The sequence below is a fragment of the Sapajus apella genome, unplaced genomic scaffold (genome assembly GCF_009761245.1).
Source record: "Sapajus apella isolate SASKATOON/1434 unplaced genomic scaffold, GSC_monkey_1.0 scaffold60, whole genome shotgun sequence".
In the NCBI taxonomy this organism is placed as follows: domain Eukaryota; kingdom Metazoa; phylum Chordata; class Mammalia; order Primates; family Cebidae; genus Sapajus; species Sapajus apella.
This window is the reverse complement of record NW_022437000.1, coordinates 3,456,087-3,473,351: the sequence shown is the minus strand read 5'-3', so window position 1 is coordinate 3,473,351 and position 17,265 is coordinate 3,456,087. Positions and strand designations below refer to the sequence as shown.

The 17,265-nt window shown below is 40.3% G+C and overlaps 1 pseudogene; it reads left to right on the top strand.

Annotated features, from left to right (window-relative positions):
- The first annotated feature begins 706 nt into the window (after window positions 1-706).
- Window positions 707-2,554, top strand: LOC116528780 (annotated as a pseudogene).
- The last annotated feature ends 14,711 nt before the right edge of the window (window positions 2,555-17,265 follow it).

Genomic DNA, 17,265 nt, shown 5'->3' with positions numbered 1-17,265 from the left:
ACATGATGGACTAAGGGATACTGAGGCAGCTGATAAAACATGATGCCTGGGTGTGTCTGTGAGGCTGTTTCCAGAAGAGATTATCATTTGAATCAGTAGACTGAATTAGGAAGATCCACTCTCACCCACGTGGGTTGAGGGCCTGAATAGATGAAAAATGTGGGAAAAGGGCAAATTCACCCTCTGAGCTGGAACGCCCATCTTCTCCTGCCCTCAGACATCAGCACTCCTGGTTCTTGGGCCTTTGGACTCAGACTGGGACTTTCACCATCAGGCCCCCTGGTTCTCAGGCCTTCAGACTCAGAATTCAGACTTAGACTAAATTACACCACCAGCTTTTCTTGTTTTCCACACAGCAGGTGGCAAATCATGCGACTTCCTGGTCTCCATAGTCATGTGAGCCAATTCTCATAATACATTTCTTCACATATATATCCTATTGATTCTGTTTCTCTGAAGAACTCAGATTATTACACAAGGAGATATAAAGAATCACAACCTAAGTAGTTGTTCACAACTTATTCTCTACTTCTACAATTAAATATTATTTAGCGCTTTTTTTTAAGCTTCAAAAAAAAGTTTTTTAAAAGTGTGCCTGCCTGACGCTAAGGAGCGCGTACATGTGTGATGATGTAGGGAGCATCAACTGGGAGGGAGAACTGGGCCTGCACCTGCGTGCATTCTCCTCTTCTGTCCAAGTTGGCCCCTTCCCTGTGCCAAAGTGAGCAGCAGCCAACACGTCAGTGTGGGAGTCCTATGACAAAACCTAGGGCAATGAAGAAGTAGAAGAAGAACAAGAAGAGAACCTTGAAACAAGTGGAGACTATAAATATGCAGGAAGAGATGGTTTGATTTTTTTGTTTGATGCTTCCAGGGCTACGTTTGAATCTCAGAGTGAAGATGAGTTGACTCCTTTTGACATGAGCATGCAGTGTATCCAAAGTGTGTACATCAGTAAGGTCATAAGCACTGATCGAGATCTCTTGGCAGTGGTGTTCTATGGTACCGAGAAAGGCAAAAATTCAGTGAATTTTAAAAGTATTAATGTCTTACAGGAGTTGGATAATCCAGGTGCAAAACGAATTCTAGAGCTTGACCATGTAAGGAGCAGCAGGGACAAAAACGTTTTCAAGACTGATGGGCCACGGATCTGGCTACTTGAAGTGCTGTGGGTGTGTGCCAACCTCTTTAGTGATATCCAGTTCAAGATGAGTCATAAGAGGATCATGCTGTTCACCAATGAAGACAACCCCCGCGGCAATGACAGTGCCAAAGCCAGCCAGGTGAAGACCAAAGCCGGTGATCTCCTAGATACAGGTATCTTCCTTGACTTGATGCACCTGAAGAAACCTGGGGGCTTTGACATATCCTTGTTGTACAGAGATATTATCAATAGCAGAGGATGAGGACCTCAGGGTTCACTTTGAGGAATCCAGCAAGCTAGAAGACCTGTTGCAGAAGGTTCGCACCAAGGAGACCAGGAAGCGAGCACTCAGCAGGTTAAAGCTGAAGGTCAGCAAAGATACAGTGATCTCTGTGGGCATTTATAACCTGGTCCAGAAGGCTCTCAAGCCTCCTCCAATAAAGCTCTATCAGGAAACAAATGAACCAGTGAAAACCAAGACCCAGACATTTAATACAAGTACAGGCGGTTTGCTTCTGCCTAGCGATACCAAGAGGTCACAGATCTATGGGAAGTCATCAGATTATACTGGAGAAAGAGGAAACAGAAGAGCTAAAATGACTTGATGATCCAGGTTTGATGCTCAAAGGCTTCAAGCCCTTGGTAATGTTGACGAAGCACCATTACCTGAGACCCTCCCTGTTGGTGTACCCAGAGGAGCCACTGGTGATTGGAAGCTTAACCCTGTTCGGTGCTCTGCTCATCAAGTGTCTGGAGAAGGAAGTCACAGCATTGTGCAGATATACACCCCGGAGGAACATCCCCCCTTATTTTGTGGGTTTGGTTCTACAGGATGAGGAGTTGGATGACCAGAAAATTCAGGTGACTCCTGGCTTTCAGCTGGTCTTTTTACCATTTGCTGATGGTAAAAGGAAGATGCCCTTTACTGAAAAAATTCATGGCAACTCCAGAGCAGGTGGACAAGATGAAGGCTATTGTTGAGAAGCTCCGCTTCACATACAGAAGTGACAGCTTTGAGAACCCCATGCTGCCGCAACACTTCAGGAACCTGGAGGCCTTGGCCTTGGATTTGATGGAGGCTGAACAAGCAGTGGACCTGACATTGCCCAAGGTTGAAGCAATGAATAAAAGACTGGGTTCCCTGGTGGATGAATTTAAGGAGCTTATTTACCCACCAGATTACAATCCTGAAGGGAAAGTGACCAAGAGAAAACACGATAATGAAGGTTCTGGAAGCAAAAGTCCCAAGGTGGAGTATTCAGAAGAGGAGCTGAAGACCCACATCAACAAGGGCACGCTGGGCAAGTTCACTGTGCCCGTGCTGAAAGAGGCTTGCCAGGCATACGGGCTGAAGAGTGGGCTGAAAAGCAGAAGCTGGTGGAAGCCCTCACCAAGCCCTTCCTGGACTGACCAGAGGCCACGCACCCTGCCGTCCTTCCGCAGCGTGGCCAGGACCTGGCCTTGTTCTCAGCCAGTTTAGATGTGTTTGTCCCCAGCTAGGAAGCGTCTACCCAACAGAGAAGTCGAGGGACTTTATGTTTTTGAGGCTTTCTGCTGCCACGGTGATGGTGTAGCCCTCCCACTTTGCTGTTCCTTACTTTACTGCCTGAATAAAGAGCCCTAAGTTTGCACTAAAAAAATAAAAATAAAAAATAAAATAAAATTAGTTATTTCTCACCCAAACTTTCAATGTAGTTGGGTACAAAACCTTATCACACAGCAAAAAAAATTTATAATGACACAGGGGCAAGACAACAGTGCACGTGGCACATTGCTTGGATTTGTAGAATGCATTCACTTTTTTAAAAAAGCATTCTTTAGCTCCTACTATGTGCCAGGTAATATGCTTGGGGCTAGCGGTGAACCAATTAAAGAAGATTCCTTGCTGTCAAGAAGCCCACTTAATATCTAGCAAGGGAGAGGGAAAAATTAATAAGCACCCACAGGATAGTGAGACTAATGCTTTGAAAGGAGTATTTCAAAAGTGCTGTAGAAGAACAGACATTCCAGCCATGTGGGGTCTAGAAAAGCTTCCCCAGGAAAGACATTCTGAAGTGAATTCTGAAGTGGAGAAGCCTGACATGGTTGTAAAAGGGATAACAGCATTTAAATGAGAAAGAGCAGGAAAAATGTTAAAAGTTTCGTAAGTGAGAGAGCAAATGCCGAGTCTGGAGAACTGGGGCTCATTTGCCGTGGGTGGGGCATCTGTTGCACATAAAGGTGTCAGGGAACAAAGACGGGAAAGGAGGGGGCAGACCCACCATGGAGGGTCTAATATGTCCTACCAAGAAATACGGAGTTTACCCTTAGGTAATACAGAGTCATCCGCGCATTTTGGACAAAGATGTCATGTAATGTAATTTGAATAAAAAATCACCGTGGCAGAAATACAGGATGAATTTAGGCAAGAGCTAGTCCAGGAGCAGAGAGAATCTGAACCGAGATAGAAATGGTAAAACATGAAGGGTGATTTTCAAATTTCCAGCTTCAGAGAGTGAGGCAGTGAGGATTCCACTTACTGAAATATGTTTGAGGAGGGCTGAGTTTATTGGTTGAGTTTGAGCTGAACAGATTTAGGTTTTCTATGGGATATTCAAGTGGAGGTGTCCATTAGGTATAAGCATAGGCTAGAGAGAAATGTGAGTACTTTCTGTATGTAGGGTGGCAGCAGAATCCATGAAAGCACTAAGTTTGTCAAATACTGTGAGATCATCCAAAGGAGATCCCACAGAGGGAGGGGAGCAGAAAAATGCTAGATCTCTAGGCAACCCCAATATCTACTGGGCAGGTAGAAGAGAAAATACAGCAGCAATTGAGAAGCTGTCCAGAAAAAAAATAGCTAGAGAATCAAGGTAAAAATGGTGTCATGGAAGTGACCCTTCACATCGTGAGCCTAAGGAAAAGGGTGGAGAGGGGTTTCTTCACTCTGTGTAGGAACTGAGACCTTCTATTTTTGCAGGCCTTGCTGACAGGCAAGGGCACGAAATCAGAGATCCAGCTCTACCTTTTTTAGTCCTGACTTCTGGTATATTCTTTGCGCTGCTTTTTTGCTGGTTTGGTAGCAAACCAAAGTGAAAGCGACCTGATTCATCTCCCTAATCTATCTTCAAACTGAGAAAGATTTCTGTGATCTTTCTGGCTTATTTAATTACTACTTCTTTTTTACCAATAAGGAAAAGGACGCTCAGAGAGGCTGAGACTTGCCCTCTCACAGAGGTAATAAGACTTAGCACCAGGATTAAACTCTCACCTGGCTTCAAATTGAATCGTTTTCCACTATATTCTGCTGGTTCTAATAACATTCCTCATTTGTACCCTTTTTTTTTAAAGCTTTTCAAATTCTTTCTTCCAAATTGATCCAAATTAAAACTGGAGACTGTTTTGAAATTTGACCTTGCAGTCCTCACATAAATGGGAACCTCATTGCACATTCTGGAAAGCAGCTTATGAAAAATACAGATCAGTAAAGATTTTTAGTTATTCTTGCTGTGTAAATGCTGTGTTTCTGTCCTATTTTCCCTTCTTCTATTTGAAAAAGACTAAAAAGAAAAGAATAGATGAATGAACAAATGAAAACTTCAAATTTCAATCAGGCCTTAGAATAGCATTGATCAATAATATTAATTACTTTTTAATTTGAAAGCAACCCAATGGGGGAAAAATAAATCCAGGTAAATATTCTAAAAATAATATGAAAATAGAATTTTTATGACTATATAATATATCCAGGAAAAAGTTCCAAGAAAACCCTAAAAGACAATTAGTCTAAAGGTCAGTGTCATATTTTGTGAATCAGACCACTATGTAATTGAGTAAAACATACTGTGAGAATGGGGTGCTGTGTAAGATGGGGTCAGAATAAAGAGGCTATTTTAATCTAGGAGACAATTTTTTAAAGCATCAGAATGTGTCCCCAGCTATTGAAATTATTATGCTGCAAAAAGCAAAGAAATTGGGTCAAAACTCATTATCAAGCGGCATTTCCACAAGCAGCAGGGGAATATGCTGTTTCCTATCAGACATTACATCCAGAGTCTGGGTAGGTTTCTTTCCTGAATCTGAGCCTAAAAAACTACTTCATTTCCTCACCTTTCCCAGCATTTATAAGCATCCAAGTTTCAACACTGGTCATGAGTAGTAGACAAACTACTCGAATTCCCTGTGCTGTAAAACTTATTTTAAAAAGCAACTTGTAAATTCAGCAGCTTGCTTCAGTTTCTTCCTGTCCACCAATAATGGCCAACTATCTCCATTCCTAGGAACAGACAGATAAAAACTATTACAGCCAAAAATTACTTTTTTTTAACTAGAATAAATTATTTTGGGCACAATTTTGCATCCATTTCTTCCTCTCTGGAGGATAGTTTTGGAACTAGGGCTCTGGACTTGAATTATCAGCTTTGGATTTTGCCTTATGGCCATGATTCTAAGTAACTGAGAGCATTAATTGTGGTCTTTTTTGTTCCACTGGCATCTTTTCTCAGAGAGCTTCAAGCAATTCTATTTCGTGTTTTATCTCTTGAGTTCTCACAGAAGCCCTAGAAAGTAGAACTAGCACTATGAGTAATCCCCTTTTTAAAATAGGAAAATGTTTCTGTCATGTGCATAATTCTATGCAGTGAAGTAAGATGCCTACTTCTTCATTTATAATTTTGTTATCCAATAAAAGTCATGGTTTATTCCTGATATTCAGGCTCTATGAGGACAGGTACTTTCTGTTGTTTACTGGCTGAATAAATAGATAGATGGATAAATGAATGAATACATAGTCATGTACCACAATCTTACTGTATCTTATCCTTCCACTTACTTCTGACAAAGGTAGGTAAATGAGAAATGGATGATGGATGCACAAATGAATTGATGAGTAGAGATGTAAGTGGTTAGAGGATATCTGAATGGAAAGAAGGATAGGTGGGTGGGTAGTGGATGAGTAAAGGAATGGATGCATGGAAGGTCAGTGAATGGATAAATGGATGAATGGCACTGGTGATTCTGACCAAAGATGTCATTTTATGCCATGGTTGAGTTTATAAGAATCTCCAGTGACATCCACTAGGAGCTCAAGCAAAAAGAAAATCCATAGAGACAAAAGGAAACACTAAGTTGGATTAGAAATGAGTAGTGTTTGCTGGAGAAAAAAAGCTTCAGTCAAATAAAACATACATGGGTCACCAAGTTTGGGATTCAATCAAAATGCAGGGTTCAGTATTGCTCTAGTTCTACAAAGGCTCTCCCAGGATTCACTGCAGGATGATTAAGAGGAAACCAAGACCCAAGCCATGGGCATTGGCTCCAATCATCCTTCCATCTCCCTTTAAACTAGAACAGCTCCACTGGTATTGCTTTTACATATTGTGGCTCCTTATAAGATTTTACTTAAAAAGACGTTCCCACTTTGACAAAAAGTAAACTAAAATGATGAACAAACAAATGAATGAAAACTTCAGCAAATTTTAGTGAGGCCTTAGAATAATATTGATCAATAGTATTGATCACCTTTTAACTCCAAAGTAACCTGAGGGAAAAAAATCCATCCAGATGAACACATACAAATGTTTTACATATAATATGCAAATAGAATTACCATGCAATTGCCATGTAACATATTCTCAAAATGTAAGTAATTGTTAAAGCATCCTCGAAACTAGGAGGAATACTGTCCTGCTTATCTAACAGGATTGTCCTAAAGAACAAACGGTCTACTGTAAGGGAAAAGGGCTTTGAAAATCACAAAGAGTGTCATAAGTAGATGGCATTACCAAAATTATAAGAAATAAAAAAAGATTTGAGATTTAAGGAAAAGCTACTTTATCTTAATTATGCATTTTCTTTTGCCTTTTTTTCTTTCTTATTCGTCCACCCAGTCCTAGGTCTTTCCAGGCTCCATTTCTTACAACATCATAATCTTGGCATATTTTACCCTTTCTTCTTCTCATCCCCTTTACTTCTAAGAGAGATAGATACAAGAAATATAAGAACATGATTAAAGGAATTTTGCTGCAAGTATGAGGGTTGGGGAACACAAAACAGCATCAAAAAAGAATTTGATTTCCAAGGCCTATCTGTTGTGCAAAGCAAGGTGAGGGGAGTCCCTGAAAGTATCTTCTATGTCTGAACTACCTGGGTCAGCTCAGGGTTCTTAAGACCCTTGGGAATAAGCTGTTGGATCTTTTCCACAGAAGGCTCACCTGCAGTCAGAGTTGGACCAGGACTCCAACAGCCTTAGCCTGAGCAACAGCAATTTGAGCCCTCTTAATTTTCTAAAGTATATTTTAGACCAGCAATTTTTAGATACGTTTTCAATATTGCAATACTATTTTGGTTACTTATTGCTATGTAACAAATCACCCCAATACCTAGTATCTCCAAAAAAGAGTAATCATTTACTACTTCTCATAATTCAGTGGTCAGGCCAGGAGTCCTCTGATGGTCTCTGTTGGAGTCTTTCCTGAGATTGTAATCAAATGTTGCCTAGGCCTGGAGTCATCAGGAAGCTCAACTGGGAAGTTCAGAGATAGCTCCTCTCTCATCTCATAGGCTCAGTGCCAACCACAGCGTTTCTTCAGTAAGATAGCCAGCCTTCTTACACAGTGGTTTAAGGGTCCCAAAAAGTGACTATTTCAGGAGGAAGGAAGCAGAAGCTGCCAGTCTCTTAAAAGCTAGGAGCAGAGCTGACACAGGGTCACTCCTGTTGCATTCCATGGGTAACATGAGCCACAGACCAGCCTAGATATAATGTAGGAGGACACTACACAAAGATTTGAACACCCTAAGACATAGCTCATTATGGGGCCACCTTTGGAGACAAGACAACACACAGCATTATTGTGAAAAGTGCTTCCATTAATCAAAAACATTCAGAGAGATGGGGATTTTAACAGCACATACATTATCATTCCTCATAATAATTGGGATCAGAATTATCTGTCTAGAGGGTATGGTATCATTGACATGCCTTAGGTGCATACCATATGCATAGTAGCTACGGCCACAAAGGATTAGGCTTTAGGCGCATCTCTGTACGTAGATTATAAGAGTATACTCTGTGATTATAAGGATGTAATCTCAAGCTAGCGTACCAACCTTGAAATGTAACTGGTCGCCAAGAAATGAAAATGTAAACATGTGTGTGTGTGATCTAATGCCATTAATGAACATATAAAGTAATTCGCTTCTTTAATTTTATTCCAGACATTTGACTTACCTTAGATCACCGGAGTTTCTCAATAATTCCTGTGCCACCATGTACGAAGTTATATGTGTTTGTGACTCCCAGGCAACTATTAGTGATATGCCGCATCCTTGATTATCTTATTTTTCTTTATGGTTTCCCAATCCAAAATTGGCAAAGGATGCAAAGTGCTCTAAATAGTATTCTTATCAAAAAGAATATAAAGAAAGTAAGACAACAAAATTAAGGAAGTTCATCTGATAAGAATAACTGATAAAATTATATGGAACTTCATCTAATAAGAGCTGAAACATCCTCTAACATAAATAACTTCAGAGAGTAGTCAGACTCAGGCTCCTGCCTTCCATCCACAGCCCTGATCTTCTAATGTTATCCTGCTTTCTTGGTTGTGAATACTATAATCATCATTAAAGCCTGTGACAAGTCACTGAATCCTTAACATATCTCAGAAGTTGAGAAAAGCTAGTTATTATGAAGATTCCATCCTTAACAACAACTTGCTTAACATCTGTAACAACCACAATGAATGAAACGATGAATAAGGACAGTCATAAGCTGGCTAAAATAACCCGTACTATTTATAACAGTTGTTACTTGTTACAACTCCCTCTTTTCCTATTCTATTTTAACTTATAAGTCCCATTATCAATTAAACCACTTAATTGATAACTTAGCATATTATGACTTACTATAACTTAGTGTTTTGTAAAGCCATTTACCATCCTCTATTCTTATGACGTTACTAATGGCATTTCATCAAAATATTGCTTCTAGCAAACCCAAAAAGTATAGCCAAGTCACTTTTTAAGAATGTTATATTCAAGATTATAATTTTTGAAATGATAGAATTTGTTACTTAAAGAGAAGAAGGAAAAGAAAAGGTATATTTTCTTTCTTTACTGCTGTTTTGGGGTGATAGCTAGAGAACCACTTTAAATGACTGCTGTGGAGTCATGTGGTCCATCCTTCGTTTCTTCCACAATCACTTGAGTGCTCGCTCTGTGTCAGGCACCATGACAGATGGCTCCTTGGCTCCTGCTTTCAAATATTTTATAACCTACTCAGGAGACAGACAGAAAAGCAGTAAAATATATTATGGTTGGTACCACAGTGAGATGAACAAGTGTAATGGAGGCATAAAAGAAGATACCTCCGTCTGCTCCAGGAGTTAAAATGCAATTAGTAGAAGTCATGCTTTAAATAACATTGAAGGATGAGTAGTTTCCCATTCTCATTAGCAGGGGAAAAGCATATTGGAGAGAATGGCATGTGCAAATGGACAAAAGTGCAGACATGGAGAAATGCTCATGTGTTCAGGGACTACAAGGATTCAAGTGCTGGAGGAAAGAAAAGTACAAGCTGCCAAAGATGAAGAGAGACACAAGGGCAGAGCCAGATGATGATCCTTGTTTTCCTTGCAAAGGAATTTGGACTTGGTTCTGTAGGGTAAGGAATTGCAAGCAGAGGTGTCTTGTTACCATATTTGCTTGTGATGAACTGAAAGGAAAGCCTAACAAAAACTGCACCTAAATCTACAGAGCCTGCAGACATAGTTTTGCTCCACAGAGATGCCTGTTAACCATAACTTCAATAGCTGTATTGTCAGCACAGTCACCTTGACCAAAACACTGGGCCAAACAACCTGAAGGAAAATCTGCCCCAATATTACCCTAATATTGTTAGCCCTGGACACTTGTAGAATGTACAAAAGAATAAAGAAAATATTTTTGTTTGAGCAATTATGAAATAGTGTAAGTTTCTGGGATACACATTGCATATAGTTGTGGCTTCTCTTTCTAATGTGCCAATTTTGCTCAAAACTGGGGAACAAAAATAAGCATGTAGATATTTTTCAAAACGGATAAGATATTTTAAGGTTTTTTTAATGTGATGTCTCAACATTGCATTTTAACCTGCAATTCAAACTTTTCTCCCCAATACTTGTCCTTCACCCACTTGAAACAAAGTCATTCTTCTGTTCCGTTATGAGTACGTCAATGGAAATGTCTGAGAATCAGTGCCCCATAAATTTTGTGTGGAGAAAGATAATCCCCTTAGGAGGAGACATGGTCCAGGGGCACATATATATTTTGTAATTTGCTGTAATTCAACGTTAGACCATATATAAGTTAACACCATATATAAGTTAAAGGCAGAAATGGTAGCACACTGGATTTTCTCCTCCACTGCATAGCCTCTTTCAACAGCCGTGTGTATTTCACAAGGTTATTTTAAGGATTAAATGAGGAAATGAAAGCACTTTGTAAACTGTAAAGTGCTAACCTGATGTAATGTTTCATTAAGGAATGAATTTACAAATGACTAGGACAAGGTGCCTTTTGAATGACTGTTTTCGTTCTTCCATTAATTAGAAAAGGTTTAGTGTGGTCTACCAAGCAAAAGCATGGGCTGTGGCGTCCCCTGATGTCACGGTACAGACGTACAGAATTCCAGTCATCTACATCAGACAGTAGCAATCAGGGTGCATGTACAGACCCATCTGGTTCTCATGCCGTCAGAACGAGGTGCTGAAGTGGAGGATTTTTACTTCTCTGAATTTGAACAAATCCTCTTGAGCTTTCACCAAATGATTAAACACAGTGCAAACTGTCCTCAGCCTGGTCTCCGTTCTCTGATGTCCTCTGTCAGCAAACCATAAGCCATAACCTAAGACAAAGGCTCACGTGGGGGATGTTGCATCAGTAATCCTAGCATTCGTGAGTGATTTTTCTGAATTGCCACTGGTCCATTCAACTGAGAGGTTTTACGTGAGACATTCAGAGGTGAACCAAACATAAACCAGACCTACCCAGTTTGTAATGTTCTCAGCTGTGTGTTTGTGGGAAATATATTTCTTGGAGGTTTGCCACTTCTTTGTTGAATGCCATGGCTGGGGTTTCTGCCTAATAGTGGTGGTGGAAGGGGGGTGCTGGTGACAGAAATGCTAAGGCCAAACACAGAAGCCCAGCTAAGAAAAACAAACTTTCTCTCAAGAAGACGCAAAATTAGCTCCATGTGTTAAAAGAAGAAAGTTATTAGATTATTTAGCTGGGCATCTTATGTCGAATGCAAAATATTTGACTTTAACCTCCTTCTAAGACCATGGTATGTTTTTATTAATAGATGATTCTATGGGAGTAGAAAAAATAGAAACTTTGCTGATAAATGATGCTTAACGTAAGAGACACACTGACATTTTTTAAAAGATTAATCTTGGTTCTTGGGCACCTAGTGTTTTTTTACCAGGGTTATCCAAACTGAATCCAGCAATGTGAAAATATATTCTTACACTGTCCCTGAAATCTATCAGATCACTATAGTACATGTGCCATGACCTAGCATACATGGGGAAAAAATGAGACTTTCCTTATTTATTTTATTTTTAGTATAATTTCCAATAAAAGATGAATCCCAGCCAGCAGCTGAGGGGGCCAATGTGGTTCTTATCAGCACAAAATATGGCTGGGACATCTAATGATGTTGAAAACGTTGCTTGTACTTCAGTTATACTGCATCAAGATTGAGGTCGTGAAATCCAGTTGTTGGAAACAACATATCCTGCAATTTAACTAAATTTAAGATGATGCCAACCACCTGGGGATTTGTCCAAACCAAGCTCTTGCCTTGGAATGACATGTACATATGAGCAGTTCTGGGACTTGATTTCACACAGTGGTTTCTTGGCATTATTTTGGACATATAAACTTCTAAATTGGGGATCTTTCTTAATTCATATATCTTATTTGTATTGGCTTTCATATGTATCTTTTGTCTGTTCTTGATCAAGATGAATATTTGTGGTCATACTATGACTGCCTTAAAACCCTGCTCCTGTATCAAGTATACACAGCCAGTATCACGTCAATATTCAACTGAGGTTTTCACAAGTCTGACAGGGTGAGGGATTAAAGCAAGTGTGGCATTTATGTTTGGTCTAAACAAATCGGCAGCCCAAGAGAACAGACCCTGCCTCAAAGAGACTCTTAATCAGGTTGTACTGTTATTATTGTTATTGAACATAAGACTGTCTAAGATTTTGAGGACATTCTATCTTACAAAGCAGTGCACACATATTTAATGCTTACAAAAGCTCCATAAATGGGTGTTATCTTCATGTTACAGAGAAGAGAACTAGAGCTCACGGAGGTGTGTGACTTCCCCAAGAGCACACACTCGATAAATACCAAAGGTGGGATTAAAAGTCAGATTTTCTGATTCCTGTGTCAGGCTTTTCCTACCACACCCATCTTTCTCTTTTTATATAACCCTGTGTCATTTTTCTGCAGGTTACAGAAGTACTGGAATACAGGAATGGACTTTAAAACTGAGACTTTTTTGAAGGCCTTCAATTGCTGAGGTTATTGCTGTAAAGCAGTTGCTGGCCCTGGTCTTTCTCAGTCAGTTCACTTTTATTTTGTCTGCCTGCTGCTGACAAGACCATCTTATCCCTTTCTTATCACTGTCAGAAGGTCCTGGCCTGGTTGGGGCAGAAGCAGGGGCACAGAGAGAAAAGTGCTGCTGTCTGGGGCCTACAGACTTTTATTCCATCACTTAAGTTGTTTCCCATACATTTCATTCCACAGGAACGTAATATTAGACATTCCTCCCAGGAAAGAAAATAAGTTGATGAATTTGCACACATGATCATTAATCCAAAACAGAAAGTCCAAACTGAACAATAATTTGCCCACTTATCAAGTTATGATCTTTTAGACCAAAGATCATTGGCCAGCATGACTCATACAGTAAGAATCCATTTAGCCCATCATGTCTGTCATAAGGAAAGGTAAAGAAAAAGATGCTTCCTGTCATCTTATACACTTATCTCTCCAAGAACAGAGATAAGCAAGGAGGCCTAAAGAGAGCAAGAATCCACTCCCAAATTCTTCACCTAGTTCTGCCCCTTCAAGACTTTCTACAGGTTGGTAAAGATTCTGAGCACTCTTTAATCAGCATTAGCAGGAGAAGGAAGAATGAATCCCATTGGATCAGAAGTCTTCAGATCCAAGATCTTCCAAGACCAGTGCACAGTGGGCAGGAAAAGCTAAGTACATGTCCCTCACACAAGCTCAGACACTCTCAAGACGCAGAAATGCTGCCAGTCACCTGCATCCTCTTAATATCCAGGAGCTGTAGCTCTGGAACTTCTTTTTATGCAAGGAATCTCAGACAACGAAAGAACAAGTACAAAGAAATCAGTAAATGACTTCTTAGGCAATATGCAGACTTGATCTTGACACCCCCTGTCTTGAAGAAAACTGCTTCGATGTGGTCACCTACAAATTCTATAATGGCATGCTCATGACCCTACAGGAATTTTACACACCTCGTAACAGATGCATTAGAAAATATCAACCGCAGTACTAGAGAAATGTTGACCACTATACATTAATAACTGCCTCCTTGGGAAAATGTCAAGTCTACTCCATGATCAACTGTTTGGCTGCCTTTGACACAATGTTCTTTCTTCAGTGTATATCAGCCCTTAGGGCTATTCATATACTTCACCCTAAGGATTTTGGCAGGCTATTGAACAAAGTGTCCATTTGATACTTAACCTTCTTATCTTAGATCTGGTAATTCTGTTTTAAACATCTGCACTATTTCCACATTCACTTTATATCTGCACATAAACCGTAATGAGAAGAAAGCCTTGCTTTAGAAAGTCACAAATGCACTAAGCTGGAACACAGTAGTTGCTCAATAAATAATTGTTTAGTGAAAGTAAAATGTATTTATCAAGCAGGATTTAGGTCCTGGGGATGACGGAAAAGAAGCATAGAAAAGCCTGTCAACTATCCCAAGTGGTATTTAGGGATCTCCATTCTGCAGGATGGAAAAGAACTGCCAAACTCAGGCTGGGCTGAGACAGATGTTTCTGTGAGAACACTCAGCAGACAATGCTTGCCTTCACTTCAGAATTTCCCATTTTTGTTCTGTCTTCTCAGTAAGGCAGGTCTTTCTGGGAAATATTTATGAAATATTTTCTTGAATCAGAGGTCTCCTTCAGTTATTTGCTTTCCTAACAGAAAGTGTACCCAAGGGAACACTCATATTTTTTTTCTGTTGAAAGACTGAGAAAGTACATACACTTTATTAAAAAGAAAAAGAAAATCTCATTTGGGGTGAAGGTTAAGCAGGCAGGCTGGGTGTTCCCGCCACCTCACTAAGAAGTATCCTTGTTATTCTTTTCCTTTTTCTTTTTGGGCTTAAAGTTCTATGATATTATGAGAAACAACAAAAGGCTTTTACATAAATCATCTAAGTACGAAGGTGGCAGACATGCTGAGGAGGACAGAATTCGTGGCTTTGGCCCTCTGGCTTCAACAGAAGGAAGCCTTTGTTAAATTTTCAGCAAGGATCCTTCTATAAGTTCTTGTCCTCACTGAAGCATTCCTCTCCAGAAAAAAATTAATTACGTAACACAATTTAGACCCTCGATTCATTCCAAAACCAGAGCAAAAATCACGCCCTGTGCATACCTGCAAGTATTATTTACTCAAATATGCCTTAGGGTCTTGTAAAATGTTCCTTCTGGAACATTGAAAAGAAGAGTCTAGCCCAAGATGGGGTCTCAGAAGCTAGCCCTATATGTGCAAGGGAAAGAGAAGAAATAAATCTGGATAAGATGGCCTTAGAAAGTAAGAAATTGTTCTAATATGTCGAATCCATAAGGAAGGGATTAAGACAACATTTATATTTTTTGCTAATGCTTCTTCATGGCCTAGAAAACTGCCTGGTACATAAGAGGGCAGACATTTGATGAATAAATGAATGAATGACATCCAAAGTGTAGTGATACAGGAAATATCAGCAATTATATGTGTTCAGTACACAAAATGAAAAAATTGCCTGTGGACCATGCCCTCAGTGAAGACTGGGGTAAGAGAAGTTGTCATGGGGGTGCTTCTTCCAATACCACCTTGCCCACTCCACAATTGCAGAGCAAAACACAGTCTGGGTTTCTGTAAGCCACTTGGGAGAGATCCTGAGGGACTCCTAATCCCTTCAGTGAGAAGCAGTCTTCATGTTTGGTTGCCCGGGCAACATTCCTGGGAGTCCAGTACTTCTGTTACCACTTGTTCTCTTTCTCATCAAGTCAGTCACCAGAGTCAAGGTAAATGACAAGGCTATGTTGCATCAGGTAAAGCAAGATAGAGTCAACAACAAGATGGGCCATTGGATCCAAAGTCCACAGGGATGTTCTCCTCCCTCACTTTGAAGAATCTCAGAGAACATTTTAAATCTTCTGGCATAGGCAGGTGGAGTGGATATACGGAGAGGAGAACCAGACAAAGCCTGATGCCCTGGCCCACTTCGTATCTGCGGCCTTCCCTTTATGGATCTCAGGATCCTTCTAAGACACCTGTATTTCACTCACATACTGGCTGCCCTCCGGCATGTTAGTAGGGTTGTGGAATAGAGGGGAGGAGTGGGGTGTAAGGCCAAAGCAGCCTTCCAGGTGGAGTAGGTGCAGCTAAAATGTCATTTTGTAGTGGACAGGTAGGTGTTAAAAGATGTACCCAGAGTAGAATTAGCTGCGCATGGTGGCGCACACCTGTATTCCCAGCTACTCGGGAGACTGAGGCACAAGAATCACTTGAACCCAGGAGGTGAAGGTTGCCATGAGTCAAGATTGCACCACTGCTCTCCAGCCCGGGTGACCGAGCAAGACTCTAAATAAATAAATAAATAAATAAAAGTGAATAAATAAATAAATAAATAAAGTGGATAAATAAATAAATAAATAAAGTGAATAAGTAAATTAATAAATAAAGTGAATAAATAAATTAAAAGATGCAACCAGAGTAGAGATTCGTCAAGTATGCATTTTGATTTTTTGAAGGCCATTGGTTTGTGGATGTTGGGTACTGAACCATAAGTACAAATGTGGGAGGCCTCAAAAAGTGCCCTCTAACATCAAGAGACCAACAGAATCTGCTGCTGGAAGCCTGGTGACCCCATCTGTGGAGGTGGAAGAGCTCACTGGAGAATGGATCTACTGCGACCAATGAACCCGCAGACAAAGTGCATTTTCTTGGTATCAGTTTCCACTAGAAGAAAAGACAGGGGCTGAATCTTGGTCTGCAAACTCAAATGTAAAAAAAATGCCATGTATCTTTATTTTCTATAAATCAGTTTAGTTGTAATTGTGAGCCTACCTTCTTCCCTACTGGTAAGAAATGAGATTCATTCTTGGGGCCCCCACATTAATCCAGGGCTATGCCATGGTTCAGTGTCCCACACAGTGCCAGGATGTTAGAGTCCCTCAGGCCACTGGTCATCCACCACGCTGAGTACAGCTGAGACATTCCCTTCATTTCTACAACAAGCACCTGCAGCTTCTGTGCTTGTGTGGGGCAAGGACATATTCAAGAAAGTGTTTCCTGAGTTCTCTCAGCCAGGATGCACCCAGGAGCTTCCTCTCTGGAGACTTGTCACATTCTCAACAGGCTGCTGAGAGGAACCAGGAACATTACTACTGCTCTCCTGGCCCTGTCCACCCACCAGACTTGGTGAAGTTAGTTTAGTTTAAGGAAAATCATTCTCTGGTCATATTTCTTCCTAGGCACCATGCTGCTTTCTGTGAGACGTTCCCTCCCCTTGAAGCTTTAGTTTTCAGAAACAAAGAAAAAATAAAAAAAACAGGAAGTTTTACAGACAACTTCTGCTTTCCACACTGCCACAAAATTTTCCTGGGGCAAGAAAACACAAACGTAGACCAGCTCTATACTAGGATGTGACGAAAGAGAAAACCACAGAGGGGAAATACAAATATAAACTAATATTCAGCTATACATATACAAGGATAGGTCAGAGATAAAGCCCAGATTAGCAATATTCAACAGGTGTTTAGGACATGAGATTTCTTCATGACAGTCCCCTAAGCTGGACACAGATGGTGTATAACGCTACATCCCCAATT